This window comes from Aythya fuligula, chromosome 2 (genome assembly GCF_009819795.1).
Source record: "Aythya fuligula isolate bAytFul2 chromosome 2, bAytFul2.pri, whole genome shotgun sequence".
In the NCBI taxonomy this organism is placed as follows: Eukaryota; Metazoa; Chordata; class Aves; order Anseriformes; family Anatidae; genus Aythya; species Aythya fuligula.
Genome location: NC_045560.1, coordinates 47,854,995 through 47,873,957, shown reverse-complemented (window position 1 = coordinate 47,873,957; position 18,963 = coordinate 47,854,995). Strand labels below are relative to the sequence as shown.

Here is an 18,963-nt window from a genome sequence, read left to right as displayed (position 1 = left end):
CTCCCTGCCCACTTAGCCCATACTTCTCACATTATCATAGCTTGCTTATTCAGAAAAAATGCCTGCATTTTGTGTAAGCAGTGTATGTATACCACTCATTTCCTTTGCCTGCTTTTCTTTGTGATGGAATATTTTCCTACATTGGTATTCAGTATCTCAGCCAATAACCAAAAGATGGATTAAAGTACCTAAAGTACCTAAAGTCTAAGCTGAGAATCTTCACCTGTACAGACAGTTGCACAATCTGTTACTCTGAAGGCCCTAAAACAGAATCAAGTGTTTTCAAAGCAGAATTGATTTGTTTCTGCAAAATCAAAGGCACAGCAAAAATGCACTGCCAGAAGCATGTCAACTTAATCTAAAATAAACAATGACACTGAAAAATTGTTGCAGTGACACGTGATTGACAGTATATGACTAAAGTGGTCCATGGGCAGTGAGTTGTTGCCAGTGTACCCATATTTATTTTAGCTTAGGTTAAATGGACTGGGCTGAAAATAATAATAATAATAATAATAATAATTCATTTTAGTGAGTATTTACTCCCAAAGAGAGATTACTAAATGATAATGCATAACTGGGAAAAAAAAAAAAAAAAAAAAAAAAAACACTACTGCATCAAATAAGTCTACTGTAGTAGTAATAAATAAGATTATATTGTATGAGTGCAAAACATAAAATAAAGCTTCATCTCAGCCTGGAAAATAGTTTTAAATTATATACGTTGTATTTTAATACATATAACCCTTAAAATTGTTTCCACATTGTAACAGGAAAAAATACATAACAAAAACACAAGAGCCTATATCTATGTTTTTTGTCTAGGGAGAGTTTCTGGGGTTTATTCATTTTTTTCTGTTTATTCTGTTTCCCTTACCATAAAACAGAAGCAAAATTTTAATTGCATTATAGAAGGAATGGCAGAGAATACTGCTGTTCTCGCTAGGTTAAAAAATAACTAATCCCTGCATGTCACTTTGACTAAAGCACATTAGCATATAATGCAGGTGGGATTGCAGGTGGTTTGGTCTGTCCTCTGCTTCTTCGCAGCCTTGTAGACTTGAGTCTATCCCAAGGACTATGGCAATGCTCCAGAAGAGGAGCAGCCTGAGGAGAGTTGTGCACCCTCCAGGGCACCCAAAGCTGACCAGCTTCTGCTCTGGCTGGAGCAGGCTGTTCCCACTGCTGAGCTTCTGGCTGCAAGTCCAGTGCTAATGCTGGTCTGACTTTTCTCCAAGCCCTCACCTGCTCTGGCTTGCAGGTGAGCCTTGCCTTCAGCTCCCACTTGATCTGTACTTCCTACAAGCCCCTCACGGCTCCCAAATCCAACTCCAATCCCAATTGTGATGGCAGAGCCCCTTCAAAGCCTGACACCACTCAAACATTGCTTGGGAAACAAAACAACAGAGCGAGTTGACACTAGTTTAAAAAACAGCCACACTGCACCCAGACCTGCCAAAAACATGTGCTGAGCTTCACTTCCCACTCTGCACAGATGACTGATTTGATTGGAAATTTGTACCCACCTGCCGCTGAGGTGCCATCTCAGCCATCCAGACACTGCCTCCAGAGCACAAATGTTATCCTTTGCAAACAATTTTTATTGTCCACATACTCTCCTTTTTGAAAATAATACAAATTTTAAGCTGTCAGAAAGAAAATAAATGGAGACGTATATACTAAAGCTCCAGGGGCTGGCATGCTTTGTCTTGTACATGGGAGGATGACATTTCTCTGTTTACCTTTACTGCAGTAGCTCTCTGGTAGCAAGCAGCAGCTTCATCTTTTCTATCATAACTGTGAATCCACTTCTGGATTCAGGGTGTAACTGCTGGCTAATATTCAATTGGATGGTATTTTCCGAATGAGCTGCATGACAGAGCCTGCACACACCAAGTCAGAACCGTGCAAAGGCCCTCAATGTGTACTTCAACATACAATGTACGTGCAAGTGCTCTGCTGACCTGGAAACAGAGATAGAAGACAAATGACCACAGAAAGGGAAATTTTTTTAAGGCAGTAGATAACTCAGAATTGTACTGTCTCCCTCTGCACAGAAATTCTTGGTTGGTCCATCACTCATTCCTCTGGTCAATGCTGGGAGCTGCTCAGAAGCAGCCACCAGCATATGCCTCCCAGAGCTCTGCTGGTAACTCTGTGAGAGTGGCAGTGAGCAGCTCCAGAAGTTAGTCAATGTACTGTATTGGTTGCCCTGGCAGAGGGATAATTGTGAGGGTGAAAACTAAACTAGGGAATCCAGGAGGGTTTCTGAAACAGCCAGGCAAATCAGCTTTGGCAGGTTTCTGACTCCTGTTTTAGAATACATTTGTAGTTCCCAAAAGAGTTTTGCAACTGAGAAGTGACCTAATTATTAATCACTCTTCACTGAGGTCCTGTCTCCTATTTGCTGCTCAATGGGTTTTCTGTTTGTTTGTTTGTTTGTTTGTTTTGCTTTGTTTTGTGAATTCTACTTTAAAGGCATTTTCTTTCAGTTATCTTTAATCACTACCCTGGTTAGTGCTTGTGCCAACAGCCCCCAGGCCTTATCTCTAGGGAGACTAGAAATCTTTCTTTCCTCTCTCCCCAAGCCAACCATATTCAAACAAAACACAATGCTTGTGCAGAGGTGCTAATGTGTTTTCCTGGCCTTTTCAGACATGATTTAAGAGCTGGTAGTTAAATGTGGTAGTTAAAATTAGGAAAATGCACTTGCAAAAGGATACATTTTTCTCCCACCTGTTTTGTTGAAGTAGGACTATCAACTTTTCTCTGAGAAATTGGAGCCAAAGCTCATTTTCCTTTGTGCCTATTCGGTTGTAGTTGAATTACAATTTAATTATAGGTTATTTATTTATTTTGCTATTCACCACTATTTATAAGCCTATGGTGGCTCTTCAGGCTTTACCTGGGTGTCCTCGTGTTCTCTGCATCCACAGGTCAGTAAAGCATGATGCCTAATGCGATTTTAAGCATGATGGTGCCATCAGTTTTAGAAATAAAATATTGTCCTGGTTTTTCACTGTCAATCCAGGATTTTCTATAGTATCCAGCTCTTCAGACATTTTGTTCCTTCTTTTGATCCACTCCTTCAGGCCATATATTTTTCTTCCTGTAACTGTAGTTTCATGTTCAACTAATGCCTTGGTATTCAGACTTCTGCAGGAGACTGCCAATGATATTTTATGGTTAAATTTGAAATTTTCAGATCTGAAATAATCTGCTGTCCTCTACTCCACTGAAAGTGTGCCTGTCACACACTCTTCTCCCATTCTGCTCTTATGAATGTCCTGACACTATTTTTTCCTCAGGATGAAACTCATCTTCTCTTGCACTTTTCCAGCTGCTGTTGCCTTGAACCTCTCCCCACCTTCCTGATACATTATGCTGGGGAGTCAAGCCACACGACCTCTTAGTGGCATCTGATTGAGTAATTTTTATTGTTTTCACACCTGCCTTTAGCATCTGGACTTAGACCACTGATTACTTTCACATCCAACTATTTGAGTAAAGGTATTGGTGCCTTGCTGCTGTCTTATAAATGAATGGGTTGAATACAGTTTAGGCTATGCTGGATTTTGACTCTAAATTTCTTATTCTATAGCTAATGGCCCATAATTCCTATGCTAGAAAGAGCTACTACAGAGTATTTTCAGATAAAATCTTTTCGTATGCTGTAATAAACTACATGGTTTTATATCACAAGTAGTGCAGTACAGGAGAGGGTGCCTTAAGTATGAGCTTTTTGTCACCATTTTTACACAGGTGTCTTTTTTTGATGATGGTTGAGAGCATGTTGTTCTGGGGAAAGACATTTGGTTTGTTTGCTTTCTGCACATGAATGTGTTCGTGATCCTGGGAAATTGCTATATTATTGTATATTGAATTAAGTAGTAGGATAAAAAGACCATTTGGGTGAATGTTTCTTACATGTGCAGAAAGTACAATAATCTTGAACTTCATTATGCTGTTTTTTTTGTGTGTGTTTATTGTTGTTTTTGTTTTGGTTTGGTTTTTTAGTTGACATCCCAGGTAATTATTTTTTTTTTTCACAGACAAGCTAGTTGACAGATGCTGCAGTGGCACAAGAGTTAAGTCAGTCATGTGGTGGGGCTCTGGTACACCATGTCACCCTTGATGTCACTGAGGTGGTTTCCCTGTAGAGCTCTGGGTCAGGGAGCAGATGAACAGCTGTCAGACTGCCAGTCTGCACAAAGTTCCGGTCAGGAAACTGGGACCCTCAGACCCAGCTGTGGGACATCTTCTCTCCCCATAACAGTTTGCCAGGCAGAATGACCTATAAATTCACAATGAGGAGATGGGAGGTGAGGAAGACAAATTGGTCATGTGAAATACATTCATTTGGTGTTTTAGAGTTATGCAGACTTCAGAGAAAGATCAACGTTTTCTAAGCCAGAGGAGATGCAAAATGAGAAAAATGCTGAGCACATGCATAATTCTTTGGTGTAAGCTCAGACAAACCTGTTGATTTTAATAAGATTATAGGAAAGCATGGTATTTTTCTTAAAAGAAAGAAAGAAAGAAAGAAAGAAAGAAAGAAAGAAAGAAAGAAAGAAAGAAAGAAAGAAAGAAAGAAAGAAAGAAAGAAAGAAAGAAAGAAAGAAAGAAAGAAAAAGAAAATTAAAGGAAGAATAACATCTTTGGTAATATCTTGAATGAAAGAAATGTAAATATTAAACACTAATTATAATTTATCATGTCTCTTCTTGGAATAAACTTGTGGAAGACAGGAAGAAAAATTGCAGCCCTGAAAGGCTATGTGTTGAGATTTGTACCAGCTGGCCAACTGAAAGCCAGCTGCTATAGCTGCTTCCAGCCCTTCTCAGCAACAAGGTCTAACCCTCAGATCTTCGTAGTAACTTCTAGAGAACCCCCCTCATTAGAAGAAAATAAATAAATAAACATTTCTAGATTGTGAAGATACTTGTGCCAGTTTCCATGTAGCTTTTGGCAATGTACTACGTATTTAATCAACTTTAATTTCTTCTTGGGCTTTGAAAGAGTGTTTTGCAAATGTGTACTGTAAGGAAGCAACCGCACCATTGAACTACAATAATGAAATAGGTTTTAGTAGCAAATTACTCATAAAAAAAGATGAGTCTTACGTGTTTGCTGATTCACCCAAAGAATCATTAATTAAAAGGAAAAGTATGAAGGTTGTTAGTGACATTTTATCTGTCACCTTGGTTTTACTGAAGATAGATAACTAGAATGAGGGATACAGAAGATAGATAGCTAGAATGAGAAATTACCTTCTTCAGTCAAGTAAACCATCTGTTTCCACACTGTACCTAGAGGTGTTTCACCTGAAATTCATATGAATTTTTCAGGTGTCCTGTTGGTCTCTAAATGAGGTGTTACTTTCCCATTAAAAATAAAAAATTAAAAAACAAAAAAATCCTGGGGAGATATTTGTGAATGGTTAAGCAAAGATGTCTGCTCAATATGCACCATCAAACCAAAAGGCTTATGGGCTTCTGGGGCGTGTCATTCTGAAAAGGGCTAAAAAACAAACAATAAATAAATAAATAAAAATAGCTGTTGGGTTCTATTTGAATTTATAAAACCACATCTCAAAACCAGCTGGCTGAAAGAGGGCAATGAAAAGTGAGTGACATCTTTTGCTTTCAACGGTTCAACACAAGAATTTCCCAGCACAAAGTATGGTTTGATTCTGCTGCTGTGGATGGTGTTGGTTGCATTGTGACTTGCATAAGTGAGTCAATTTTGCACTTTCCAGCAGTCTCATCTCTGTCATGACCATTAAGTGACAATAAGCATTTCACAAAATAGCAGCCTCATCTTCTAACTCAAGTTAATTGCTGGTTGAGGAGAGGCAGTGTGCCAGCTCCCAAATAGCCTAATAACTACTTTTTTTTTCAAAAGCTACCTTCAGTCTGAAACTGAAAATGAGCAAAAGACAGCCGAGATGGCTGCTGCTCCTTGACAAAACACTTCACTCTGTCTCCTTCCTTGTCCTCCCTTCTCTTGCACAGCAATTCCTGCTCTATGGAAATGGAAAAGGTTCCAAAGAAGGAGGAGGAGCCAAAGGCAATTGCCTTTTTTTGTAACACTTCCCACTGGCAGAATCCCTGCCAGTGTTTCTGAGCAATCACCTCCACCTCTGGGAATTCAGAAGTTTGGTGTTTGTTTGCTATTTGCCAGAAACACTGCTGGTGACTCTGGGTATTCATTACCTGGTAATGCAATCACTCGACTTTCCTGACAATTTTTTGTTTGTTTGTTTTGAGCAGCTCCATCGCTATTAAGCAGTAAATGTGATAAGCAGAGCAGAGAAGACATCAGTCTTACCCTCATCAAGCCTAAACGCTATGAAAATAGCCTCAGCTATCACACAAATCCACTTAAATAATTCTGCAGATACCACCACTGAAATTACTCATGTTCTTCACTGCAGTGGCTTTTTTCTGCTTCATGCTATGACCCACTGTCATTTGCAAATAGATATTTAAACATCATTCAACTTCACAAACAATGCAACATACATTAAACTTTCTTCTACAAGTCTTAGTGGAATTCTGTTTTTTTTTTTTGTTTGTTTTTGTTTTTAAGACACATTGCTTATGTGAACTACACCAGAATTAATGGGGTAATAGCATTCTTCTCCCCATCCTTCTACAAATCCTAACTCTCTCTTTTTTTTAAACCCATAGCTGACAGAATCGCAGATAACACAATGTGCATTTTGCTTTTCAGAAAGCCCTTCACCTATCTCTTATGCACACCAGAATCCAAAAAAGTAGCTGCATAGTATCTTGGATATTTGAGATTTATGTACAGAACATAACCACATCTATTTGGGACCCACCTGTAGCCATCTGTTTTCTTTTCTGTCTTAATTGCTATGTAAAGAGGACAAACATATTTGCTGAACCTCGCAGTTTTCTCTAATTTATGTTGCAGGCTGCTTGAAGTGTAGGTCTGTTTTCTTAGGAATAAAAGCCACATATGCCAGCACTACATTAAATATTAATTGCAACATGAGGAAATTATTTACCTGTTTCTTTTTTGTTCAGTGGTGAGAGATTAAAGGCTGAAAGGTGATCCTCACAGCAATGTACATAGCTAACAAAAGAAACGCTAAAGTCAATGGTAGTACAGTGGTAATAGATCCCTTCTTGAACCTTTAAATCTGTTTCAAAGGCTCTGCAGTAAGCTAACACAGAAAGCTGCAAATGTCATTAATAATATGAAATCTTTAAAAAGACACAGTCAAATTCATTAAGCCCACTGACCACTTGCCTAGTGAATTCTGCAGGCAGCATGTTTATTACTTACGGGAGTCCAGTGTTTCCAGTGCTATTTGATTACTGTTTCTCATGGCAAACAGACTTGGGGAGGAAGAGCTTCAGGACCAGTTCTCAATGCAGCCTTTATGACGTGCTTTTTGTAACAGAGTGCTATGCGTGCTCTTAACAAAGTCGCTTTTATTTCCACATGAAGTGCTGTGACAATTTGAATGGTGCCACAGGCATCAAAATAAAGAGTGCTCTTCTGCATCTTTGTTCCACAAAATGGAAAATGTTAATGCAGGGGCTCCCCGAGCCATCCTTTAGCAGGTCTCTAGGACATTGGTCAGCCCAGGCTCCCGGTGAGCCCAGGCTGGCATCGGACTAGCCCTTCTGTGTACAACATGCATTGCTTGGGCATGTCTGCATTAGCATCACTGTTCAGCTTACGACCATGCTTTTGAAAACAGTTCTTTTTACTCCCCATTTACTCTTCTGGGGTTCACACTGCCTGACCTGGAGCTCTTCTGCAGGAACTGAACTGAAAGACACACTTCAGCTACTAATGGGCACTGTGTCCCTGTGTGCATGCTGCAGCTAGTCTGAACTAAAAACTCCTGAAACACATAGAGTGCAGATATTGAGTCCTCCACACCATTTTCCCCCTAATGTTGGCATAGCCATCATTTACTACTTGTCCTCTGATCTATTTTGTACCTGAAGTGCTGCAATTTGTGCAAAGCAAGCTGAATAATGTGTACACTGTATCTATCCTATCTATTTGTATGCAGATCTATGCAGGAAGTTACTGTGAAGTTAGAGTGGGATTGTAAACACTACTGTATATTAACTCCTTACACAGACCACTCCCAGTGGTAGTTTAGTCTTTTGTGAAAGTACAATATTGTCCTGCAATGAGAATTTGAAAGCTGCTTTACAGTACCTTAAGTTTCCCATGCTCATAAACTTCCACAAGGCTGCAATGCTGGAATTATTAAATATTAATCTGAATCAACTTTCAAAATGATTTTGTTAAACTGTTTTAAATTTCTGTGTATTGACATTCAGATTTACTTCTCTTATTGCATTTCCCAAAATGAACTACAATTTAATGAGAAAACCTGAGTTCTGATTAAGAGAGTCAACATAGAAACCTACCTTGGTTCAATGATCCATTAAAAAAAATCTGAAACTGGTTAATTTGGATTATTTTTTGAGTACAAAAGTGTAGATAAACCCCACAGAGATCATCCTGATATTATCCTCTCATTGTCCTGGATTTTCAGCCAAATTTCTTAAGAGTCTTCAGACTGCAAAGCCTGTAATACAACAAATACAATACTTCAGGTGAATGTTGAATTTACACAACAAATTGTGTTAAAGAAGCATTAACCCTTGAGGTTGAAATTTTGCCAGAAGCAGGGTAGGATCAACACTGTTGGATTTTTCCTCGTTTGCTTGGCTGCCTAAGCATGTCTTTATTCAGTAAGCATCATTTCATCTCAGAGTCTCAGGTGCCTATGTCTGCTTTGAGAGATGAAACCTGTTTTCAAAATTCCTTGCAGTTTAGGCACTGTATTTCTTCCCACTTACAGAATGTTTTCTGTCTTGGTATTTTGAGTGGGCAAATCTTGACACTAGCAAAATATCTTTTCAGCCTGAGCCTGGCTGATGGGATTTGTTGTGCCAACATGGAGGGTGACATATGCTGATTTTTACATTTGAACCTTTTGTAGAAAATAAATTTCTGAATGTGTGGCACAGTCTACAATCAGAACAGCATTGCTGCCTGGATGGGAGGAGTGCTGTTATCCACCTGAGATTGGCAGTTTGGTCAGATCTGTACATGGGGACAGTCACAGCATAAATTTTCACCCCCGCTGGAAAAAAGTAGCTGAAATATAACTGTACATTTCATTCTCCAGAGGCTTCTGGTTTGATAAATACTGTTAATATGTATGCCTAGGTCTCATTTTCAAATCAAAGAGCCAAGGAGCTAGCAGTTACTTGCTTGGAAGAGCTACACTCCCCTCCACCCCACCTGCCCTCTGGAGATAAACACAATGAGGAGAAAATAAACACTTCCATACATAATGAGTTTAATGAGATTTCCATTTCAGTGTAGATTTGCATATACTGCCTTAAATCCAAGTTTAGCTTTAATTGGGAAATAGCTTGTGTTCTGTTTGTTACAACTGTGGTCTTGGAACTGGATACAAAAGATTGTAGAGACCCAAATTCATTGTTGTGACTCTCAGCAAAGCTGCAATAACATAACCTGATGTCTAATAAAAGAGGAAATACCAGAGCTGTAACTCACAGCAATATTATTTCCACACAGAAAGGATATAGAGTGATTATGAGCCCATCACCACAGTAGCTCTATGATGTCTTGTCATTTTCTTAATTTCCTTTGTTTACTTAACTCTTGTGATTTTACAGCTAGGGTAATTTTCCCTGAAATACTTTGAAAAATTGTCTTTAATATAAAAAGTACACCCTGCCTGCAGCTGGTTATATAATTCCTATATATAGGTTGCAGAAATCTCTACATCCTCCTTCTTTAACAAAAAAAAAAAAAAAAAAAAAAAAAAAAAAAAAAAAAAACATAAATACACAGAAAAAATATTATATTTATATATGTCTGGCCACTGTTATAGCAAATTGTTAATATTTTGCACATGCACATGAGCACTTCACTCACAAATAGCTTGAGGGAAAAACTACTCTATTTTCTTCACTGCTGTCACTGATACAGTTACATTGTCCCTCCCCACTGCATTGCTATCTGTAGTATAATTTCTCAGCTCCAAGAACTTCGTTCACATCAGGTACCTGGAAAGGAATCGGTTGCAGTCATGCAAACACAGTTTGAATTAATTATTTCCTATTTGAAAAATCACTCTTACCTGAAGCAAGCAATGCTTCATTTTCCTTTCTCATTTTTTTCCTATTCTTTTCCTTCTTTACAGCTACAGAAATAATTATCTCCATGACAGGTAGCAAAATTTTGCTGTCTGTCTCTCTGTCCCTTCAAAAGCACACTCAGCAATACTTGGTGACAATCTATCAAAATTATTGCAATAATGGTTCTTGACAGTCTTTGCAGACACTTTCACTTGCCATCTCTGGGATTTCTTTCTGCTATTAGAGTTGAGGAGTGGGAGTCAGGCTTCCTGGGGCTTCCTTTTATCTCTGTCACTTATTCTGAGGAGTGAGTTTCTATACCTGTCGACACAGTCTACAACACACCCCAGGCAGTCAAAATTCACGGTCACCCATCACCTTTCCCTCTCTTTTGGGATTCATCTTTTTACGTGAGAACAACACATCAGCTTCAGCTTCTGCTTGATGCTGGTGTTTCTAGGCATGTTCCCTGCAAAGACTTCCAATTTACTCTTTGAGACAGATGGAGACAACTCGGTTTCCAGATAACACAACCTGGCTGACTGGGCCACCAGGATGAAACTGCAAAATCACTCTGTAGCTTTAGTACAGGTTCTTACTGCCTAAAGCTGTGTCCCATTTCTTTGGTCACCAGTGAAGTAATTTAACCATGGTGTCTCAGTTTCTCCCTCTGCAAAACAGGAGTACTAATACCTATATAAACCTTAATCCCTAATGTTATTTAACCCAAAAGAGTCCCAGGAAGGTGAAAGCATTTACAGAGTGTTTTTCAACACCCATCTGAAACATCTTATTGACCCACAAAATCCATTCTAGATTAGATAATACAAATACTAAATCAATTCATCATGGCAGTAATAACAACCAAGGTGATAAAACAATCTAGAGAAATCAACAAGCCAGTAGTGTTAAGGATGACCCTACAGTAAATCTAGAGTATGGCAGCCTTTCCCTCTTCCTAGCTCTTGGATAACAGTCTATCTTTTCTCAGTTTTCAGATAATAAGCCTTTAAGGATTGCGCTACAAACTTCTTTTTCTGCTTTATGAAAGTAGGTCTCAGTGAGCACTGCAAGCATGTAAGGTGTGAATGATTTTAAGTTTATAAGTTTATTTTCTAAATGATTATTTAAGAAGTTTTAAACTAATTAAACAAGTTAAACTGATGTATGCCCTGGCGTTGGTGTTTGCCCTGTCGCTGTGACAATAGCTTTTGTGGAACAGAAGCAATGGTAACACCAGTAGAATGGATTGGGAAGAAATGGGCAAACATATCTGCAAAGCATTTAATCATACTTTCTTTGACATAATTGGGACTTCGGGTGATAATTTTATTTGGAGAAGAAGCAACTAGACCAACTAGAAACTGGAAATTTTAAACTGTAAGAATGATGAGGCTGTACCTATATATTCATGTAAAAATAGCTCTTCAGAGAAAACCATAGAAATGTCTTTTTAGTTGCAATAGGAAGGCTTGATTGTAAACAAAACCTGATACATTTACTTCAGGCAAGCTCTGGAACAAGAGTAAGAAGGAACAGTAGCTCTCCCACTCTTCTACAGGCATAGCATGAAGCTAAGCTGCCATTCTACATTTTGATTTGTTGCCCAGTATTTCTGCTATGGTCTTCAGAAGGATTGAATAGGAGTCTACAGCCTCCCTGCTGCAGTTGTGGGTGTGGTGTGAGGAGGCATGGAAAGACACACATGAGATTGCCCATAAGGAACACAAGCACGTAGCAACACAAAGGCAGCATCACCATGTGAAGACTGGAGGTGGAGACTTGGCTTTCAACATCAGTTCTGCCATAAATGTACAACTATGGTCCTATCCAAACCAGTGAAGTGCTCCATGCAACCTTTTCTCCACCTGTTTGTAAAAGCAGGTTTGTATTTTTGAAGGTCAGTGGCATGGACCCTATAAATGGCATACTGCCCTCTTCGCCATCACAGTTATTGAGTCCAGTAGAGAATTTTATTCAGATGTCTAGGAACTCAGTGGAATTTGGAGAATAAAGACATTGTTAGATACTTTGGACATATTCAGACATGAAATTACACTTGTAGAGTCTTGTGCAGTCATGCTCGCTTTTCACTTCTGGGACATCCAACTAACTGCATGCAGAATGGCTTGGCCCACTGCAAGCCAAAAGCTAACTTATGAAGTTCACCTGCACATGAACAGAATCAGGCTCCTAATGTCCATAGACTTCTCAAATTACTGGTTAGGAATTAGAGGAAGAAATAATAAAGGTATGCTTCAGCATTTTTTAACTCAGAACATTTTGACAAAATGCAAGCTGTATATGGTGAAGGTAAGTAGATAAATAAACAGGAGAATGTCGAAAAGTAAATGGGTAGAAATCTCATGCCAGCAGAAGTATGTCCTGGGCTGCATGTGCTGTCAGGCAACAAACAAAATAAAAAAGATCTTGCTGTGAGAGAAATGTGAGTGGTTTTGGATAATTCTTTAGTATGGGTAAAAACAAGGTCAGATCCTGAGATGCCTGTCTCACTGCCACAGACTTCAATGGGAGAGCTGAGGCGATGATTCATGGAGAGAATGCAAGAAGGAGTGCCAAGAAGGAGCTGAGAAGGACACAGGGAAGGGTGAATGGGTGGTCTTGTTTGTCCATTATTTCCATAAAGCAAGAAAAGAATATGAAATGAACTTAGGAGGCAATATATTTAAATTGATGATCTCTTCTTCAGTATTACCTTGAAAATCAGATACTTAAGAACAATGAAGTACTCCCTTGAGACTTGATGGACTTTTGTATTAAATGTAAGCAATAACTTGTAGAAGGATGAAATGTATGTACAAAGAGAACCTCCCTAATGCCTACAGATTGTATAAACACAACTAAATGGGGACAGAGAACATCAAGCAGCATGAGATATGCAATCCACTGGCTTCTTTCGCCACACTGTAAGTGTAAGTGGGCATCCTCGTGGCTGCTTACAGCAGATAAGGGTTTGCTTTTTTCTCTGAGACGTGCAGAGCTGGCTCCTTGCAGAGGCAAGGGGCTGCCAGAGACTGGCAGTTTTTAATCAAGTTTGATGGTTCCTATATTCTTGCATCAGATTCACTAACTGAGAAAAGACACTAATAATACAAACACAATCTTTGCTTCGGTCTTAAGAGGCAAAAAGCATAACAGAAGCCAATAATAGCCAGAAGGTTCCCCAAGGAGATGGGGCAGAAGAAGGACTAAAAGAAATTGGAAAGAATGATACCATACACAGTAAATAAATTAAAAGGTGTAAAGACTGACAAAAATCAGGAGCCAGATACTAAGCACAGAGTCATTTTGAAGAAACTGGGAGATAGGGGGTACCTCAGGAAAAGTATTTCAATCCCTCTTGCAAACAAGATGCCATAGCCTAGAACAACTTGATGGAGGGAAGTCCTGGACATGTTCTCGTTATTAAAAACACGAAAATTGCAGGCATTGTGTTTCCTGTTTGCACGGCAGCGTGGTACACGTGGGCAGACCCTGAACACACACTGGCATCAAAAGGCTCTACATCTTCCTGCATCCCTGCATGCAGACCAGAGGCTTCGGACAGGGAAGCGACTGTCCCTGTCCATATGTGAACGCTGCTCCCGGCTCTGCTGGTCCGAGGAGTCCTGGAAGCCCCAGAGGCACCTGGAAGAGGGTCTGTGCACACCCACCCCGGGGCGTGCTTTGCTGGGGTCCTGAGGCACTGCTTCGAGATGCGTTTCCTTGCCCGGCTCCCCGCACGTAGGCGCACAGCAGGTGCCCCAGAGTTCAGCAGAAACTTGGGAAGAAGACAGCTCTCCCGAGGCGTGGAAAGCACTTCGCTCGCGGTGCGGGCTCGCTGACAGCTCTCGCCTGTCGGAGCCGAGCTGCATCTGCTGCACCGACCCTGCGAGAGGCTTTCTGAACGGGCTGAACTTACCCGAGATGGACGGCGCGACCGGGGCGAACCCGTCAGCCGGGAGGGCGCCTTCACCATTTCGGAAGGTCCCTGCCTGGCTCCCCGCCTCCCCGCGCCCAGCCCGGCGGTGAAGGGCTCGGGGCAGCCCCTCCGCAAGGCAGCCCCGGCTCCGTGCGGCGGCTGGCACGGGAGCTTGCCCCGGGAGAGGCGTGCCCCCGGCGGCAGGCGGCGCTCGGAGTGGCGCCGAGCCCATCCCCGGCCGGCGGGGCTCGCCATGGAGCGGAGAGCGCCCGGCGGCGAGGAGGCAGCGCCTGAGGTGAGAGGGGACCGCGGTGTGCGGGGACAAGGGGTCGTGAGGGACCTCCCCGCGGGCGCTGAGGCGGTGCCGGGCTCGAGGGGGCTCAGCCCGGGGTTTATCGGCGGCGCCCCGCTGGCTGCCGGCCCGTCCTTCCGCGGCTGAAGGTAACGGGGAGGGCTCAGGGCGCACGGAGATAATGTGCTCTGGAAGGAGACTGCCCCCGAGCCCCAAATCCCGTACTTTTTTTTTGCATAGGCAGAGTCCCCGCTGGGTCCCGGGGTCTTAATCAATATCTAAAATACTCGGTCGGGTTGCCACAGCCGCTAACTAGCATGTAGAGCCAACGCGATTATGAATTTCAGTCGGGATCTTCAGCAAAATTTGCTCTGAATATTCATGTCAGTCGCAGTCATGATTTGTTAAATGCCTTAGAAAATGTGAATGTTGACAAATTCTCAGCAAGACCTGGCTGTAATTTGAGAATAATTATGATTATTACTGATTCAGAACCACACCGTACAGTCTTCATGTGCTGTCCCAAAAGCAGGGGTTAAGATTTGTCCCATGGAAGATTTTTGTCTGTGAGACCCTCGATAACCTTGATCACTTCCAATGGCATCTTTCCATAAGAGACGAGCTCTCTTTTCCTGGAAGCCTTGGTGCCAGAGTTACTTTTGTACAAAGGAACTTTTTGTCACTTTTTTTTTTCCTTTTTTTTATTTTATTTTTTTTTCATGGGGAAAATTGGTCAGGTCCTTAAAAAACGGGAAACCTTCACGTGGAGGAATATTTTTGGCACAGCCTCCAGCACCAAAGCCGTTTCAGAAGGATTGGTGTCTTCCAAGTCTGCTTTTCCACCCCTGCTATTTCCGTGGTTCTGAAATGACTTGGGGATGGCATTCAGAGGAGGAATTCAACTTTGTTTGGAGGGTTTCAGACCTCTTCTATTTGCTCTTCTTAAGGCTTCCCTAAAACAAACAAGTAAAGCGTTTGAAAAGAAACCTACGACTGAATATTCAGCACTTCCCTTCCCTTGAGGGAAAGCTGACAGACATCCCCACTTGTTTTGGATCCCGGGAAGGTTTCTAGCCAAGCAAAAAAGATCGGATTTGATACTGCTAAAGGACAAAATGGGGCAGGGGAAGGGACAGTGGTCATTTTTTATGCATCATTCCCTACATGGAAAAAGAGGGTTTAAAACGAGCAAATTGTCTCAGATTTTTTCCAGGTCAACATTATTTTGGTTGCTTAATCAGCGTGTCAGTTTCTGTGAAATCTCTAGACTTCTGCCTTTTAAATAATATTAGCTATATTGCCAGATACTTTCATGCAGTGTGTATCTGAGACACGACTGCACTTGTTAGGAGATTAACAGCACTTGCCCTTGCACCTCTGTTCCTGTGCCTATTAGCAGCAGTGCATTAACTGTCAGTAAATGTCTGTCATCTCTTAGGGCTTAATTATGAAATGGTTTTAAAATGGCATGCAAGGGAAACTTTCAGCTCAGCTTTTAAATGTGATACAGCCCTGTGTATGAATAACTCTCGTGGTGCCCAGACCTGCTGTCCTTATTAACAGAGCCCAGCTCTGTTTCTGTGGCTTCAGTTTTGAAGCCCTAAAATGTGTGTTCTACTTATTTATTTTCTCCTCTAACAGCTCTGTGCTGATAGAACAAAAAAGTGAACAGATGCATTTTTTTCTGGAACAAGATGCTTAGGCAGGATCACAATGGTCATTGCGTGCATTTGCCTTTCCCCTTTCTTTGCTGTTGTGTTTGATTCTCAGAGAAGTAACTTTAAATGCCTGACTATGATTTCAGGACAGTCTGAGATCGCTTCTAGGTGATCCATCCTGTATCAGGCACTGAACCCATTTCTGTCTGGAAACATACAAGCCAGCGTTGGCTGTTTTTTTATATGCTGTGAAAACCATCTATAAAAAAAGTCATACGTTTATAGGTATGGTCTCAGGACCTGTCTAATTAGAGAAGCTAGGGCCAGAAAAGCTGGTGAGAACTGAATATGTGGTATCTAACCTACACTAACACCATGCACCAGCACTATTGCTACAGGGTGAGTGTATCCAGACAGTGAGTAGAATAAGCAGAATAAGTATTGTCTTTTGAAGTCTGAGCACAGCTTTTGTCTTGTTCACTTGCTTGTAGGCAACTGTTTGGTTGCTTATTTTGAGCAACTGGAAGAAGGACAGAATTGGATGTGATCGCCATGTCCTCACATAGTTTGCAAGGCAGAAAGATGGGCAGCAGCATCTTGAGACTGGACAGACAGTAAAATAAATTTTTGATTTGAATGTTATTAAGGGAAGAAACAGAAAACAGGAGATAGTGAAAACTCTAAACATTTCCTAAATGTCTAAGTGATTGAGGAGGCATTTTCCTATTTTAAAAATTACATAGGCACTCTAGGACCAGAATTTTTGAGGTTTTGATACAGGTAGGTCTCATTAGGGGATTCAGATACATCTTTGTCAGATGTATGTAGGTGATGAGGATTAAGATTGTTTCTTTTTTTTTTTTTTTTTTTTTTTTGTAGTTTTCAAAAAAAAATTTTTTTTGAAAAAGCCCTGTCTGCTCTGATCAGGTACCTCTTTAAACAGACAGTGTATATTACATGGCATTGAGTAGTTCATTTGCTCAATTAAGGCATCAGTTCAGAGTTATATGATTTACACATTTCCCTACTCAGATTCATGTCTTTGTTACAGTGAATACTACACCGTTTATATTCAATGGACTTTAATGTTTTGTTTTTGTCAGTCAGGCATTTTTAAGTACTCATTAATTAAACTGAAAACTTCCAGTTACCTCGTGCTTCTTTCCTGGTGAGTTTAGTTTGTATTCTTATTCTGTATCACAGCTGAACCTATCTCCCATTTCAGGATGCAGTTTAGCTGTGTGGAAAATCAGACTTTTGCTTCTTTTCCTCTTGCATAATCTTGTGGTCTTGTCTTGCTCTGTGGAAGACTTTTTCCCTGGTTCCACTTTATTTTTTTTATTTTTTTCCAAAGATACTAAAGTGAATTCAGGTTCTGTGCAATGTGTTTAAATGTTGAGCAGAACCAAGATTTTTTTTTTTTAAAAAAAAGGGTTTTGAAGATGCTGGCACTGGTCATATTGTCTGATGTGAGATAAGTGCTCCCCTGACTGCCAGTAGCTTTCCCCTGGCTTGCCAGCAGAACGTATGGATGTTCTTCTTGTTATTAAAGATGAGAGAGGGGCCAGAGTCCCTCTGCTATCTTATAATTTTCCTTTTGCCCTTATCAAATCAAAAATCATTTATGGTATCATACTAAAAGCCAGTGTGCTTTTAGTACTGCTTCCAGTAACTTTATGTGCATGTATTTCATTGAAGAGCAATTTCTGGAGCATCGTTCTAACTAAATATTTACAATCTCTCTTTTATTTATTTTTTTTACACCCTGGAAAAAAAAAAAAAAAAAAAAGATGAGAAATATACAGTCTCTCAACTTCCTGACATGAACTGACTTCTCTGTTAAACATTCAGGTTATATCAACAAATTTGCCATTTCAGAACCATAATGATGATAGAATCTAAAACATTAAAGTGAAATAGATGCTGAGGTTTGTGGCATGTTTTCCTAGTGACAGAAAACTAAAGGAGGAGCTTAAACTACTGTAACTGAATGGAGTCACTTTAACATGTTTCTACTCCTGAGTAGAAAAGGTGACAAGTGATCTCTTTCTCTTTGTATTTCTTTTGTCTTAACCTAAATTAAAAATAATAAGGATCATTAATACTGGTAACTGTGATGCCAGCTATTGGGAAAAAAATATCACAACGCTGCTGTTTACAGGACATCTACACAAATAATGGTCCTCCGTGTTACTTGGTTAACCAGTATCTTTCATTTTCTGAGCAATCTTGGTAGAACTTGTGAATTTTGTTGAAAACAAGGGATCCAACTAAAGTATGTTAAAGTGGAGCTCTGCACAGCTGGCAGGAGGTAAATCAATATTAGACAAATGGGAAAGAACACGAATATTTAAAAGGAAAAATACTGTGCTGAAGATTTCAGGAATACTAAAGCAATAAAGACTAAAAAATAAAGCATTAAAAACATATCCTTTCAGCATTGCTTCAGAATGTGAAGAATTACACATCAAAGATTATACAGATTGTTATAGTCTTGTTTTTCAGAACTTCACAATTCTTGAAGAAACAAATATTGTTTAGGCTGAGATACTACCCACAGGAAGCATTTTGAAAGACCAATGGTGTTGGATTTTTTTGACAATTGAGTTAGAACCATTTGCCTGAGCCTTCTATTGATGATTCCATTAGTAGAATGAATAGATTGATATAAATAAGTCAGGGAATAATTGGTCAGCTTTAGGGCTGCCTGGATTCAGGATTGTCTTGTGCCAGGATGGCCAAGTGTAGTTCTACACTCCCTTTACTGAACAGGAGCCCCACCAGAACAGCTGTGGGTGTGCTGGTGATGCCTTTGTCTGAACTGTGTTTCAGATCCAGTCATTGCCTCCCTTCCTCCCCAAGTGGAAGGGGAGCTGACAAATATGTTTGTTGGCTTTGCTTGGTCCACCCTGAATT

General features: G+C 40.4%; 1 protein-coding gene and 1 long non-coding RNA gene across 4 annotated transcripts in view; one reads left to right on the top strand and one right to left on the bottom strand.

Annotated features, from left to right (window-relative positions):
• Nucleotides 1-4,003: 4,003 nt before the first annotated feature.
• LOC116486095 lies at nucleotides 4,004-14,265 on the bottom strand. Its single transcript, XR_004252926.1, has 4 exons — nucleotides 14,098-14,265; nucleotides 8,427-8,587; nucleotides 7,037-7,104; nucleotides 4,004-4,294 (listed from the first exon to the last, which is right to left on the bottom strand). It is a non-coding gene; the product is annotated as an uncharacterized LOC116486095 (long non-coding RNA).
• A 56-nt stretch (nucleotides 14,266-14,321) lies between these two features.
• The window catches only part of KCNG2 (potassium voltage-gated channel modifier subfamily G member 2), a 54,209-nt gene continuing 49,567 nt past the window's right edge, over nucleotides 14,322-18,963 (top strand). For all 3 annotated transcript variants that reach the window (XM_032182054.1, XM_032182053.1, XM_032182052.1), the window contains exon 1: nucleotides 14,322-14,392. The gene's annotated coding sequence lies outside the window, so the exon portion shown is untranslated. The remainder of the gene's footprint in view (nucleotides 14,393-18,963) is intronic.